Source organism: Phycodurus eques, chromosome 2 (assembly GCF_024500275.1).
Source record: "Phycodurus eques isolate BA_2022a chromosome 2, UOR_Pequ_1.1, whole genome shotgun sequence".
Classification (NCBI taxonomy): Eukaryota; Metazoa; Chordata; class Actinopteri; order Syngnathiformes; family Syngnathidae; genus Phycodurus; species Phycodurus eques.
Window position 1 is genome coordinate 43181716 of NC_084526.1, and position 12098 is coordinate 43193813.

At 42.7% G+C, this 12098-nt stretch overlaps 1 protein-coding gene across 4 annotated transcripts in view; it reads left to right on the plus strand.

The window, feature by feature from the left end:
* Positions 1-8957: 8957 nt before the first annotated feature.
* Positions 8958-12098, plus strand: part of sox6 (SRY-box transcription factor 6) — a 151818-nt gene continuing 148677 nt past the window's right edge. For all 4 annotated transcript variants that reach the window (XM_061670893.1, XM_061670895.1, XM_061670894.1 and 1 more), the window contains exon 1: positions 8958-9416. The gene's annotated coding sequence lies outside the window, so the exon portion shown is untranslated. The remainder of the gene's footprint in view (positions 9417-12098) is intronic.

A 12098-nucleotide genomic window follows, 5' to 3' on the forward strand; every position in this document is an offset into this window, starting at 1 on the left:
ATTTCACAAATTCTTCCAGGGTATGTAATCTTATGAGCACAAGTGTACACCTATGCAGTCATATTAGAATGAAAGTGTAGGCTACCCCTTTTTCATACCACGAGGTGGCGGTGGCATATTAGAATGAAAGTGTACAGCTTTTTCATAACCTCTAGATGGTGGCATACATTTATAAAATGGGAAAGTTTTGTTGGGGAAAAATGCGCATTATACACGAGAAATGATGGTAATTCATGATAAAACTTAAAACCTAAATGAAATTTTACCATAGGCAACAAATAATTTTCCTGTCGTCCCAAATGTTTGTACCATCACTTGTAAGCACAATTGAAAAGAACAAAACAGAACTTCACGCACAACATTCAGGAAAAATACATACAAACCTAAAAATACAAAATTTAAGTAGACTGTAAGGCTTATGAGACATGAAGTATACCATCACAAGTGACCTTAAACCAATAACGCCACAGTCATTGCAGTAAGAATAGCAACTTTGAGGACCGACTTCATGGTAATCTGACCGTTTCCAAGAAATACTACTAGTTTGTAAAAAAAAAAAAAAAAACTTGTTAAAATGTTAACATTTCATATGTATGTTCATTTGCTTTGCTTCTGTAGCTTCAGACTCTCTTTAAAGAGAACGACTGCCTGCAGATCCGCCCGGAAAACAGGTTAGCCGACTTCCTGTGTATGCTGCCGCGTATGCTTATGAGCACAAGTGTATGACTGCACTTTAGTGAGTCAGTAGTGAAATTCTTCTTCGTGTTATGTCTGTCGTATGCCTCCTGGCGGCCAAGGCGCACGCACCAGGAGGAGCACAATGTGAGGCCGGAACGAATTAATGGCATTTCCCTTCATTTCAATGGAGAAAAGTGATTTGAGATACCGCCTCCTACCATCCTTGCAGCACGCAGTTCTGTACCCCTCCCACTTTTGTCTTCAATGGGCGACTAATGACATCGCGTGGTCTTTAGCGCGGTGCGCTTTGAAAGCGCCTGCACCTCCCTGAGCACCGCAGCGGGTGCAGCCACATCCTCCTTGCATCTTCTTGCCTGCCTGCCTGTCGGCGTATCTCCCGCAGGATAGAGGCCCCACAGCGCCCGCTGGCCCTGGTGGCTAGAAGACCCGGCGCAGCCTGCGTTCCGCTTATTCGGCAATAAAAAATGGGATGTTTTTCCCCTCCTCGTGCAGAAATTCATTCAAGGCCTCCCCGGAGCTTTGTGGCATCTCCGCGTATTGACGTTTGGCCGCTGGTTCGTATACATTTGTTATTCCGTGCGCTGGACTTCAAAGGGAATGGAAGAGGGGCCAATTATGCTAATTGGGTCATGTTCTGTTAAACACAATCAAGGCCTTCCACCGTAATGCCTGACTAAATACTTTCTGGCTTCAGAAATGCTCTCCCATGAAACTAAGACACATGATGCTCCCTCTCCTGACAAGCGCTTTCTTTTTTGCTAGAGACTCTTTTTTTTTTTTGTAGGAATGGAAATGAAGGTAATGAATAAATAAGAAAGTGTAGCCGAAGTGACTCGTGTGAGTGTTTGTAGAACACTTGACATTGAGTTGAAAGCTTTTTATTCTTTCCGACGGAGGCCATGTGAGGATTTTGCGACCTCGCTCTCCCGTGCAAATTGTTCACTGCATTTGTATTAAAGCGCCGACTTTCCCCCTCGGAGAAACTTTTCATTCCCGGTGATTCCCATTTCCTCGGCATAAATACGATTGTTACTCGCTGTCGATGTTTGGGGATTAAGAAGCGCAGTCGGTGCTTTCTTTGCACGCGGCGGGGATCCTCATTGTAGTCCCATTGTACAAACACAAAAACCAGGGAGGCCAATTCAATAGGTGCTTTGATTTTGGAACGTTATATTATGCTGTTTTATCATTTCCAAGCTTCACATATGGTACATTTTTTAACATGTAAGAAACGGAATAGTGATTTGCTGAATAATTGAAGAGCTCGGAATCACTGAATATTCTTGCCGCGTGCTATAAAAAGAATAGAGGAGAGAGCTGGATTGTAGTCGTGCTCAACACTGACTTTTTTGGCGGAAAAATAAAACAATATCATTTTTAAAACAAAGCCAAGTGCCACCCATGAGGAATGATACAACGATATTAAATATGAAATCAACGCAGCAATCCCTCAGACGTGCAACAATAAGTGTGTATTCAAAAGGCGCTGCTTTACATGAAACAATGAATTAATCTCATGCCCCTTAAACGACGGACTTTTACAATACCTACAGTGAACGGGGCTTTTTCCACATAAAAGCAATTGCTTTGTAAATGACGCAAATGCCCCACGGCGTCCTCTTTAATCAGCTACGCACGCGCAAGCTGAGCCAAGTGAAATTGACTTCATTTGGCGACTCCCCTGAAAAGACAAGAAATGCAGCTCGAGCTCTCCGGCACAGCATCAAGGCGACGCAGCCACCTACGTTACATCAAGAAAAAAAAATCCCATGATGCCCTTTGAATAAAGCTCAACGGCAGCAGAACAATTCAGTCTGTTCTTGAGGATGACAAGCACACCGAATGTTGAATTGTGGCTGAACTCCTTCACCGTTTTGCTCCCATTCGGAAACATTTTGTGAATAGAAAATGATTCATAACGCAATCAAATGATCCTGTCGGTGACATACAATGGATGCTGTGACAATCACGGCAGAAGATACCTGGGAGGCGAGTCGCTTCACATTATGTCGCGGCTAATATTGGTCATTTTCAAATAACTGACATGGCCACAATCAATTGACTGATGACTATTTGAATTATTTGCAGTTGTTATCTATAAAAAGGTCACAATTCTCTCTCTCTCCGATTTTCTCCCACATCCCAAAAACATGCGTGGCGGGTTAATTGAAGACTCTAAATTGCTCGTAGGTGGGGATGTGAGTGCGAATGCTTGTTTGTTTGTATGTGCCCTGCGATCGGCTGGCGACCGGTCCAGGGCGTACCCCGCCTCCTGCCCGACGACAGCCGGGATAAGCTCCGGCACGCCCGCGACCCGCGTGAGGAGAAGCGGCTCAGAAAATGGATGGATGGATGGATGGATGGATGATGTGTGTTTGTGTACTGTGTGGCGGAGCACGGACAGTCCTCTCATGAGGAAAACGCATTCACGTTCATAAAATCCAAAATATCGAGGCGATCGATCCGATATTTTCAGAGGTTGAAGTGGGCATAGGTCGAGATGTCCACATACACTTCGGGGAAGAATGAGTGCAGTTTTTAGCTATGTTAAGGGGTTTCTCTATAGTGAGCATATAAAGGAGTCGCCAGAGTGTCTCCAGGATCAGTATGAATAATATTAGCAATATCAATGCTAGTTTTGTTAGCTCCTCTATGGTGTTTCCCATTATATGTTACCATCAAGCTAGCGGACTTTCGACAAAGTTATTTGCTTTGGCTACATACAGGACGCAATGTCTTATTGTCTTTGTTTCATGTTTAATTGGACAGTTAACTCCAACTGGCAGTGTCAATAAAAAGCTTGAAGAATTGTTCAATATCTGCTGCTTGGTGTGAAGTTCGTGGCGCCATCGAGCACTCGTCATTCAACGTTTTGCTCACAACTCAAGACGAGAATTTGGCCAGGCAACGGCTCATCTCTCGAAAAACTCGTAAGTCGAGGTCCACCGCAAGGAAAAATTGTCCACATCCATTAGTGAGTGGCGCAGATGTTGCTATTTGCTCGCTCGGGGCCGTGTAAGGACGTCCCTAAAAACTATATACAGTCATTAGAATTGGCATGTTGCACTTCTCATTTCAACACGACTAATCAGTGCTTCTCTGTTCACTTGAAAGGAAATATTAGATTCTGACTAAACTTTGATGAACTTCAGAGTTATAAGTGAGGGATTTGGGTCAACTAATAAGAACTAAGAGCGTCCCACTTTGCAAGGCAGATGATTTGCATGTATGCAGATGGCGTCTCGGTTAATTGCATAACTTTGCATTCGCTAGTGACAAAGTTGTGGCGGGGTTCGAGTCACCGACGGCCCTCGCTTCATGTCGGCGCACGTGACCCCCGCCGGTGGGTCAGCGTGCATGATGTTGTCTGAAGAAGGTCGTCTTGAGGAAACAAACATTTACACTTTTCACCCTCGAGAAAAAATATCAAGGACAGTGCTGCGAACTGCAGAACGACGACGCCACAGCCTGCGTTTATATTCAGAAACTACAAATCTCAAATGACGGCGCATCCCTTCATTTTCACATCACTTATCCCGCTCGGTGGCTTGGCGGTAAATGTGGAGCAGAGCGGCAAAAATGTCCTTTCCCTCCCGCCTCTTTAATTCTCCTTGTCGGCCACGCACTACGACAGCACTCGACCGAGTGCGCCGCTGATTAAATACAGCAATATACATTAAAAATGTCTGTAAAAAGCAATCCTGAGGGGAGCCACGGCTGAATAGCCACATAATAAAACTCAAAAGAGACGCCGCTGCTCCTCGGCTGCAACCTCCGGAGGCAAATTGACGCCGGTTCACTTTCACGTCGTTTTCAGTTCAAAACCTCGACAACGAGCGGCAGTTTGGCAAATAGCGAGCCATTCGGCAAAAAAGACACTTCGAGCGCTCAATTGCCGCTCCCCGCTGCGGTTTAGGGTCAAACGAAACATCAAACACAGAGAATTACATGTTGTGCATTAAACATTTTTGGCTTTAGAAGAGGCCGCTTAGCTTCATGCTAACAAACAATGCAAACAAACAATTCATTGGCATGCTAACGTTAACATCAATAGATGTGAAACTACTCACACGCATATATTCTTCATCTGCTAAAATGACTAATATTACAGCATCATGCTGTGTCACGTATGTAGTTGCAGAAGAAGAAATACTATTCCTCTTCATTTGTGTCTGCTAAGGTGGGCACACCAGAAGGAGCAGCACAATTAATTGGATTGCAGCATTAAATCACAATGCGCAAACGGTTGCTTTCCCCCCCCTTTTACATTTAATTATTTTATGACTTGTTTGTATTTTATTAAAAGGTATCTCCATTTGTTTCAATGGGGAAAGATATTTGAGATACCATTTGTTTCGAGTTACAAGCATAGTCATTGAACCAATGACACTCATATCCCATGACAACACTCTAAAACGTGTTATGTTTGACTGAAACACATGGCATGCACAAGAAAAGTTTTTTTTTTTTGAACAATATTTATTAAAAATAAAACACTTTCCTTTACAATCACAATTGCAAGCTGTAATGGCATTGTGTACCCGGTATCGGCGAGTACTCAAATGTAAGTACTCGTACTCATACTTGGTCTGAAAAAAGTAGTACATATACCGTACATCCAGAATATAAACCCCGAAGAGCCTCATCAAACTGCAGTATTCGGAGTCGTTTTTGGCAGAGAATCATTGTCAACAGCTTTTGTTTGGTTTTTTTCCGCTGTACGACAGCATTGTCGTACAGTCTTGCGCCTTTTTTCATATTGCATAATGCCAAAGGGGGGGGGGGGGGGGAAAAGAAAAAAAAACAAGCTCATAAACGCTAACTGAGGTGAAGTTTCACAAAATGTCCTGAGGTCGCATGATCTGATCGTTCGTGATGATGGTTCAACTCCAAAGTTTTGTTTGACTTTGGAGGCACATTTTTCCACTTTAAGGGAATTTGACTTTGGAGGCTCCTCTTGCATCTCCATGACGAGTCAATTCGGGGTTGCGTTTCAAGCCAATTGATATATATACGTCACCAAGTGCAAGTTATGGCGAGACCCGCGGGAAACAGGAGCGAGGGGTCGAGCGGGGATGGGAGAACAACGGGCACAACCGCTGCCGTATCAACGACAGCAATAGTCCCATGATGACACAAGTAACTGTCATGGACTCAAGTCGGACATTCCCACACGATGACACAGATGCTTAACTTTTATAATAAGGTAAATCATGTTTTAGCTTTTTTTTTTTTTTCTCCCCAATAATTGTGTGTGAAGCGGTGTTACATCAAAAATAAAAAATGCCCCCTAGAATGAAAGCAGAGGGCGGCTCCTCGTCCTCACTCTCATCGAGCATGCAGAACAGGAGACGAACACATGTCCATTTATTGGAACAAAAATGTTGACTTTCGTGCGCTCTCCTCTTCAAATATTTATGGGCTAGGCTAGGCTAGGCTAGGCTAGGCTAGGCGTTTTAAGACGCATCAAAAAGGCTCCTGAAGACACGCAAAGGTGTCTGCGTGGCTGCCCCGTCGGCATGCTGGACTCTCTTTTGCTGCTCAGGTTGAAGCTTCGTTCCAAGCAAGATGTAATCACGATGTTGAATTGCCGCATGCTGTTCAGCGTCGTATTCTTTCTTTTTGTTGAGCTCCAACGACCGGAGACAAATTCCTTGTGTGTTTTGGACATACTTGGCAAATAAAGATGATTCTGATTCTGATATTTTAGTTTTCCTTGGTGTCTGTTCTTGCTCGTTCCGTTCTCGTTAGCCCTGTTCCTTGTGTCTACCTATCAGCTCCCTCCAGTCACTCGTGTCTAGTCCAGGTGCGCCTCGTTGTCTCGTAGGTTCGCTTGTTGATGTTGCTGTCCTGTGTTTTGTTTATTATTGTTTCTTTGTTCCTTCCCTTCTTGATTTTCTGCTACCTTGTTAATTTGCTATTTCCTTTTTCATGTTCCCCGTTTGCCCTTTTGTTTTTTTTGGAGAGAAAACGGCGAGATTAAACAAACAAAAGAAAAAGAAAATGATTTGAAACTCAAGGACGGACCTTAGCGCTACTGTTGCTTGTTGTGCTTACGTCACAATTAAACTTTTTACACTTAGGACCGCCTAAAAAAAACAAAAGAGTCCAAGTACCACCATAACGATCGAGTGGTAATCAAAAATGAGGCAGAGGTTTTATTAATGAAATGGATTTGTAATATTTTTGTAAGATACTCTAACATTGTGCACAGATTAAACATTAACATGCCGCTATAGAAAATTAAGGATAAATATAGTAAAATAGTCAACAATTTAGATAAGGCAATCAACGTACTGCACATTCAAATTTTAAAAATGTACCCAAATGTTTGGGAACAAACAGTTCTAAAAGATTAAAGGCAAATGTTTGTTCTTCAAAGTTAAGTGCAACTGAAGTAAACAAATGTACAAAATCCAAAAACAAGTTCCGGCCATGCACTTTAGCATGATTCAGAGTTTGAAGATTGAATTCAGCAATTCTTTGACGTACTACTACGTTTACAGAAATTGACAAACACCTCAGATTCATCTCAATTAAGATTTGTTATATTATAACATTGCAATGGTATTTCCCCCCCAGGACTGTATGCATGACTGTATTCTATAACTATGTGAAGCACTTTGGGAGTTCTCTCTTTGAAAAAACAAAAACAAAAGCTGTATAAATAAAATACACTACTTCCACTCCCCGCGGCTGGAGGACGTCTAAGTGTATTACCAGAACCGACCAAAAGGTGGCGTGTGAGGCCCGCCAAACATGCAACATCGGAAGGCTGCGAGTCGCGGATGCAGCAAAGTCCTCATTTGCAGCAATTGGACGGGAAATACATTTCGTCCAAGTGTGGCTCTTGCATTGCTCCTACATTGGCTCGATTCTAATAACAACATTTTACAAAAGGAGGCTTCCCAAAAAAAAAAAAAAAAAAAAAAAAAAAAGTTGCTTTCATGACTTTTTCCATTTTTATTTCTTTCCTCCATAATAATAATAATATGACTTTTTGAGGTTAGATGATGGTTTTTTGGGCAACGTGTGAGGCGTTCACAATAGTGGGACATCTGAGCGTTGGTGCGTTCAGGGGGCAATTTGAGTAAGCTTCGTCGAATTGTTGTCCTTGAGTTGTACATTCATCTCTCTCTCTCTCTCTCTTCACCTCTTCTTCTTCTCTCTCTTTCAGCTCTGTGTGACTACAGATAAGAATCGAACCCCCCCACTGACGTCTGCACAATTTGTAAGTCATTTTTTTAGTTTGATATTCCTTCATTTGGAGTCGGCATGAGTTTCCGGAAATTTGTGCGCTTCACGTGCCTTAAAAAAAAATACAATATCATAACATTTTGGTGATTTGTAGAATTAAATTTCTGCTTTCATAATATAATCAGGGAAAATTAGAGTCATCTCGATAATCTATCAAACAAATACGACCCCCTAGTTATATTTAATACCGGTTTTAGTGAATGACTGCAATTGTTTTAATACAATATTTGGATCGGTATTGCGAGTATTCATAATTGTAGTTCAATATGGAAATAGTTATTGGAAAGTTTTACGATGTAATGATCCAAATAAAAGCCGTGCTGCACGCTAATAATCCTCGCGGAGTGGCCAATATTATTCATATTTTCTAGCCAAATAGTAGCTCGTTCGGAATTATTTTTGGGTGGCGTTAATATTCCCATTTATGTGCTTTTTCAAAGACGTGCTTTTTATCATATTTCGCAGAGAGCAATTGTGAAATAACAATTCAATTTAAAAAAAACAACAACACAAAAATCAAGTGTTCTGTTTGTTAATGAAAGTGTTTCAAAAATCAAGAAATCCGCGTCGGCTCGAGTCATGAAATCAGACAAATAGTTGACAAATTGTTAGCTTGAAAGATTCCGACAGCTTCACGTCAATCATTCATCGTGGAAATATTTTGGTCAAAAAAAAAAAAAAAAAAAACATCTTTTAATGTTTTAAGACTAATATAAAAAAAAAAAAAACATTTTCATTGTATAGTTTTGCACACACAACGAAATTGGGGGTGCAACTCCAAGTTGATGTTACGGATGTTATATTAGTCTTTTTTTTTAATGTATTTTTATTTTAATTTTTTTTTTAGACTTTGCATCCTTTCTTTCCTTCTGTCCACGACGAGCTTCATTTTGAGTCATCTGATTAAAGCTCGCAAGGAGGAGGAGTAAATGGGGAGCGGGAGGGGGGGATGAGGAGGAGGAGGAAGAGGAAGAAGAAGAAGAAGAAGAAGAAGAAGAAGAAGTCCTCCCTCCATCCCTCTTTGTGATGTCTCGCGTGGGGGGGAGAAAAATGCTTTGAATACCTGCGACACGGCAGCGAGCATTGATTGTCGAGATTGACAGCGCCAGAGAGAGAGAGAGAGAGAGAGAGAGAGAGAGAGAGAGAGAGAGGGGAGAGGGAGAGAGAGAGAGAGGAGAGGGAGGGAGGGAGAGAGTTGGAAAAAGAGGGAGGGAGATAAAGAAGAGAGCAACAAAAGCTATACTTGTACTTTTTGGACAGCTCAAGTTCGGCGAGCGCATGCGGGACCTTCGCTGATTCTGATGCTGGCGCCGCGTTGACGAAACAAACCAAATCAGAAAGAAAGAAAGAAAGAAAGAAAGAAAGAAGACTTTTCGGGTTCCTTCAGCGCCACTTGTCTTTTTCTTACGACACGGAGAGGAAACACACTCGCCGCTTTCTCCTCGACTTACGTCGTCAAGGTAAACAACAAACGTTTTTTTTTTTTTTTTTTTTTGCTTACCTCCACATGTTGTCCTCTTGTTGCTCCCCCACAAAGTTAAGGCGAGGCGAGGTTTAATAAGAACATAATTTAACTAAACTGTCCGTAGTGGCGTGTATTTGTTTATTTGGTAATAAACTGTCGCTAGCAGCAACAAGCTAGGTGCGCACGAGACAAGTGATGACTCAGGCGCGTTTGGGTTACCTCCAACCTCTCTCAACTCACCTCCAAACTTCACTTTTTCTCGACTTCATTCACTTTTACCGGTCTTCTTTGCCACGGTTCGGCTTGTCGTCGGCGCGCGTACACAGTCGACGCGGACACCGGCTCGAAACTCCCAACGTGACAACTTGTTCGCGGCGCGCACCGCCAACGGCGGCGACATTTCCCACGTTGTTTAGCGCGCACCTGAACGTGTCATTCCCCAGTTTAAATTGGTTTTGGACACGTTCACGTGTATCCCGTAACTTTTCGGGCGCAGCTTCATTCGCCATTCACTGAGGATAAACGAGCGCGCGTGAGCCCCCACGTTCGCCGCTCCGCTCCGCTCGCGCTTCGCCACGTCTTATGTACACAAACCAAAATTATTATTATTATTATTATTATTATTATTATTATTGTACTTCTTAAATGACGGACAGCGTCGGCGTCTATCCTGGGAAGGAACGCGCTCTCCGCTCACTTTCCCAGAGGTCGCGGGGAATTGACCTGTAAAGAATGCACAAGTCATAAATTAAATTGAACAATCGCAGGACTTTTTCGCCATTTCCAGAAGATGCACTTGCACGCATCTCTTGTCCATTTAAGAGCAAAGCCCGGAAACTCGGCGATCTGGGGACTTTTTTTGTGTTGCGGGAAAGTGCAAATAAGCTTCAACAACAACAGCAAATGTTTTCTTGCACTTTAAACGTACTGTTCCCAAAATATAAATCATTAGATGTGACGTCCAAATAAATGTTTTAGAATGCAGTGAGCGCTCAAATCCGTTCTTGAGCTGTAAAAAAAAAAAAAAACGATTGTGTAATAGGATCAATTAAAATGGTGTATGATTATCATGAAATTAAATAGAAACTGGGGAAATGTAATTGCAAAAAAAAAAAAAAAATCTTGTTGAAAGGCCCGCTATTTTTATTTTATGAGTTACTTCAAAACATTAAAACACCAAACGCAATTAACCTTGCATTAGACATTTCCATTGTTTGACATGAAAACTAATCTTGCAATGCTTAAGGGAAGAAGAAAAAAAAAATCCCTCCTGCTCCCTAAAGCATCTTTTTGTCCCCCCCCCCCCTTGATTTCAAAACGTAATCCATTTAATTTGCGCACAAACTTTACGCAATTGCAATTTGTCTGACACCACTTCGTCGTGCGCGGCCGTGAAGTTTCCACATAAGGTAAGGTGGTCGTGGGCAGCAAGTGCACACGTCTAAATGGCACATGTATAATTAGACTGCCCATTCAGCACATTGTTGTGATGGCAGCGCATGAAGAGTGCACGCAGAGTGCACCGACTTCTCGCACATTTTCTTTCAACACGGATGCTTCGCTCTCTCTTTGCGTTTTTGAAATATTCCTTGTGTGTGTGTGTGTGTGTGTGTGTGTGTGCGCGCGCGCGCGCGCGCGCGTGCGTGCAAATGACGTCTCATTTGCAGTAAGTTCGCTCGATTTATACATGAACGGCAGACTAAATTGACTTTGCCTGATTCGCCATGTTGCTCCCGTTTCCAATTGACGGTGGTGTGTGTCGAGACTCCGAGCAGCCCTTGAACTCAGCATATTAGAAGAAGGAGAGACATTTTCGAGTTTTGTTTTCGGACTGACGGGCATGAAGGGCACCTGGCTGACTTGTCTAAACATTTCCCAAGTCCAATGTCTGTTTCTCTTTTGCAACAGGAACGCCGGCCCCTCAACTTTCATATATTGCAATTGAAAATCAGGATTATTTGTTTTAGGGACTGATCTCACTACAAAGCTGTTTAGTCTAAGTGCCACAAACGACATTCCCTTGAAGATCTACAGGTTTGATTCACTTAGCGGGAGCTTTTTGAAGAAAAATATAGACGTGAGGAGGGGGAGAGAAGTGCATTTCATCATATTGCTTGTAGACATTTCTCCGAATAAGTACACGCGGCCTGCTTTTGCTTCTTGCTCATGTCTCTGTGATGCACCAAATAATTCCTCAACTAAAACACTTTAGGTTATGTCTTCTTTTTGTCAGCCACTCAATTCAAATATAGTGATCGCCACCTTTAAACAGTCGCTATGCACACGTTGATTTTTTTTTTTTTAATTACAGCAGCACGTTGTGATTTATTGCCACGAAGAATATTTGCGCATTGCCGTCAATATTTCGGCTCCAAGGATTCAGTGTGGCTGTTATTCCAATAAAGCATTAGTGTGCGTATGAGTCTAAATCCAGCAGCTGATGTGGATGTGAGGTTTCACAATCGGCATCCAAGTGACGGGACGTGTGGCCACAACACACCGGAGTGTGTGCGGGCGCGTGTGTGTTTTAAGAGGGGGGCCGGCGGGAGTTCTCCTGTTCTTTGCGGTGCGAGGGCCACGGATAAAGGAGATGCGGAGAGGTAAACGGCAGCAAGCCTGGTCCAAGTCGAAGCAGGCGGCTAGCGGATAATAAACGTGGCGACGCGTGTTGTGACAT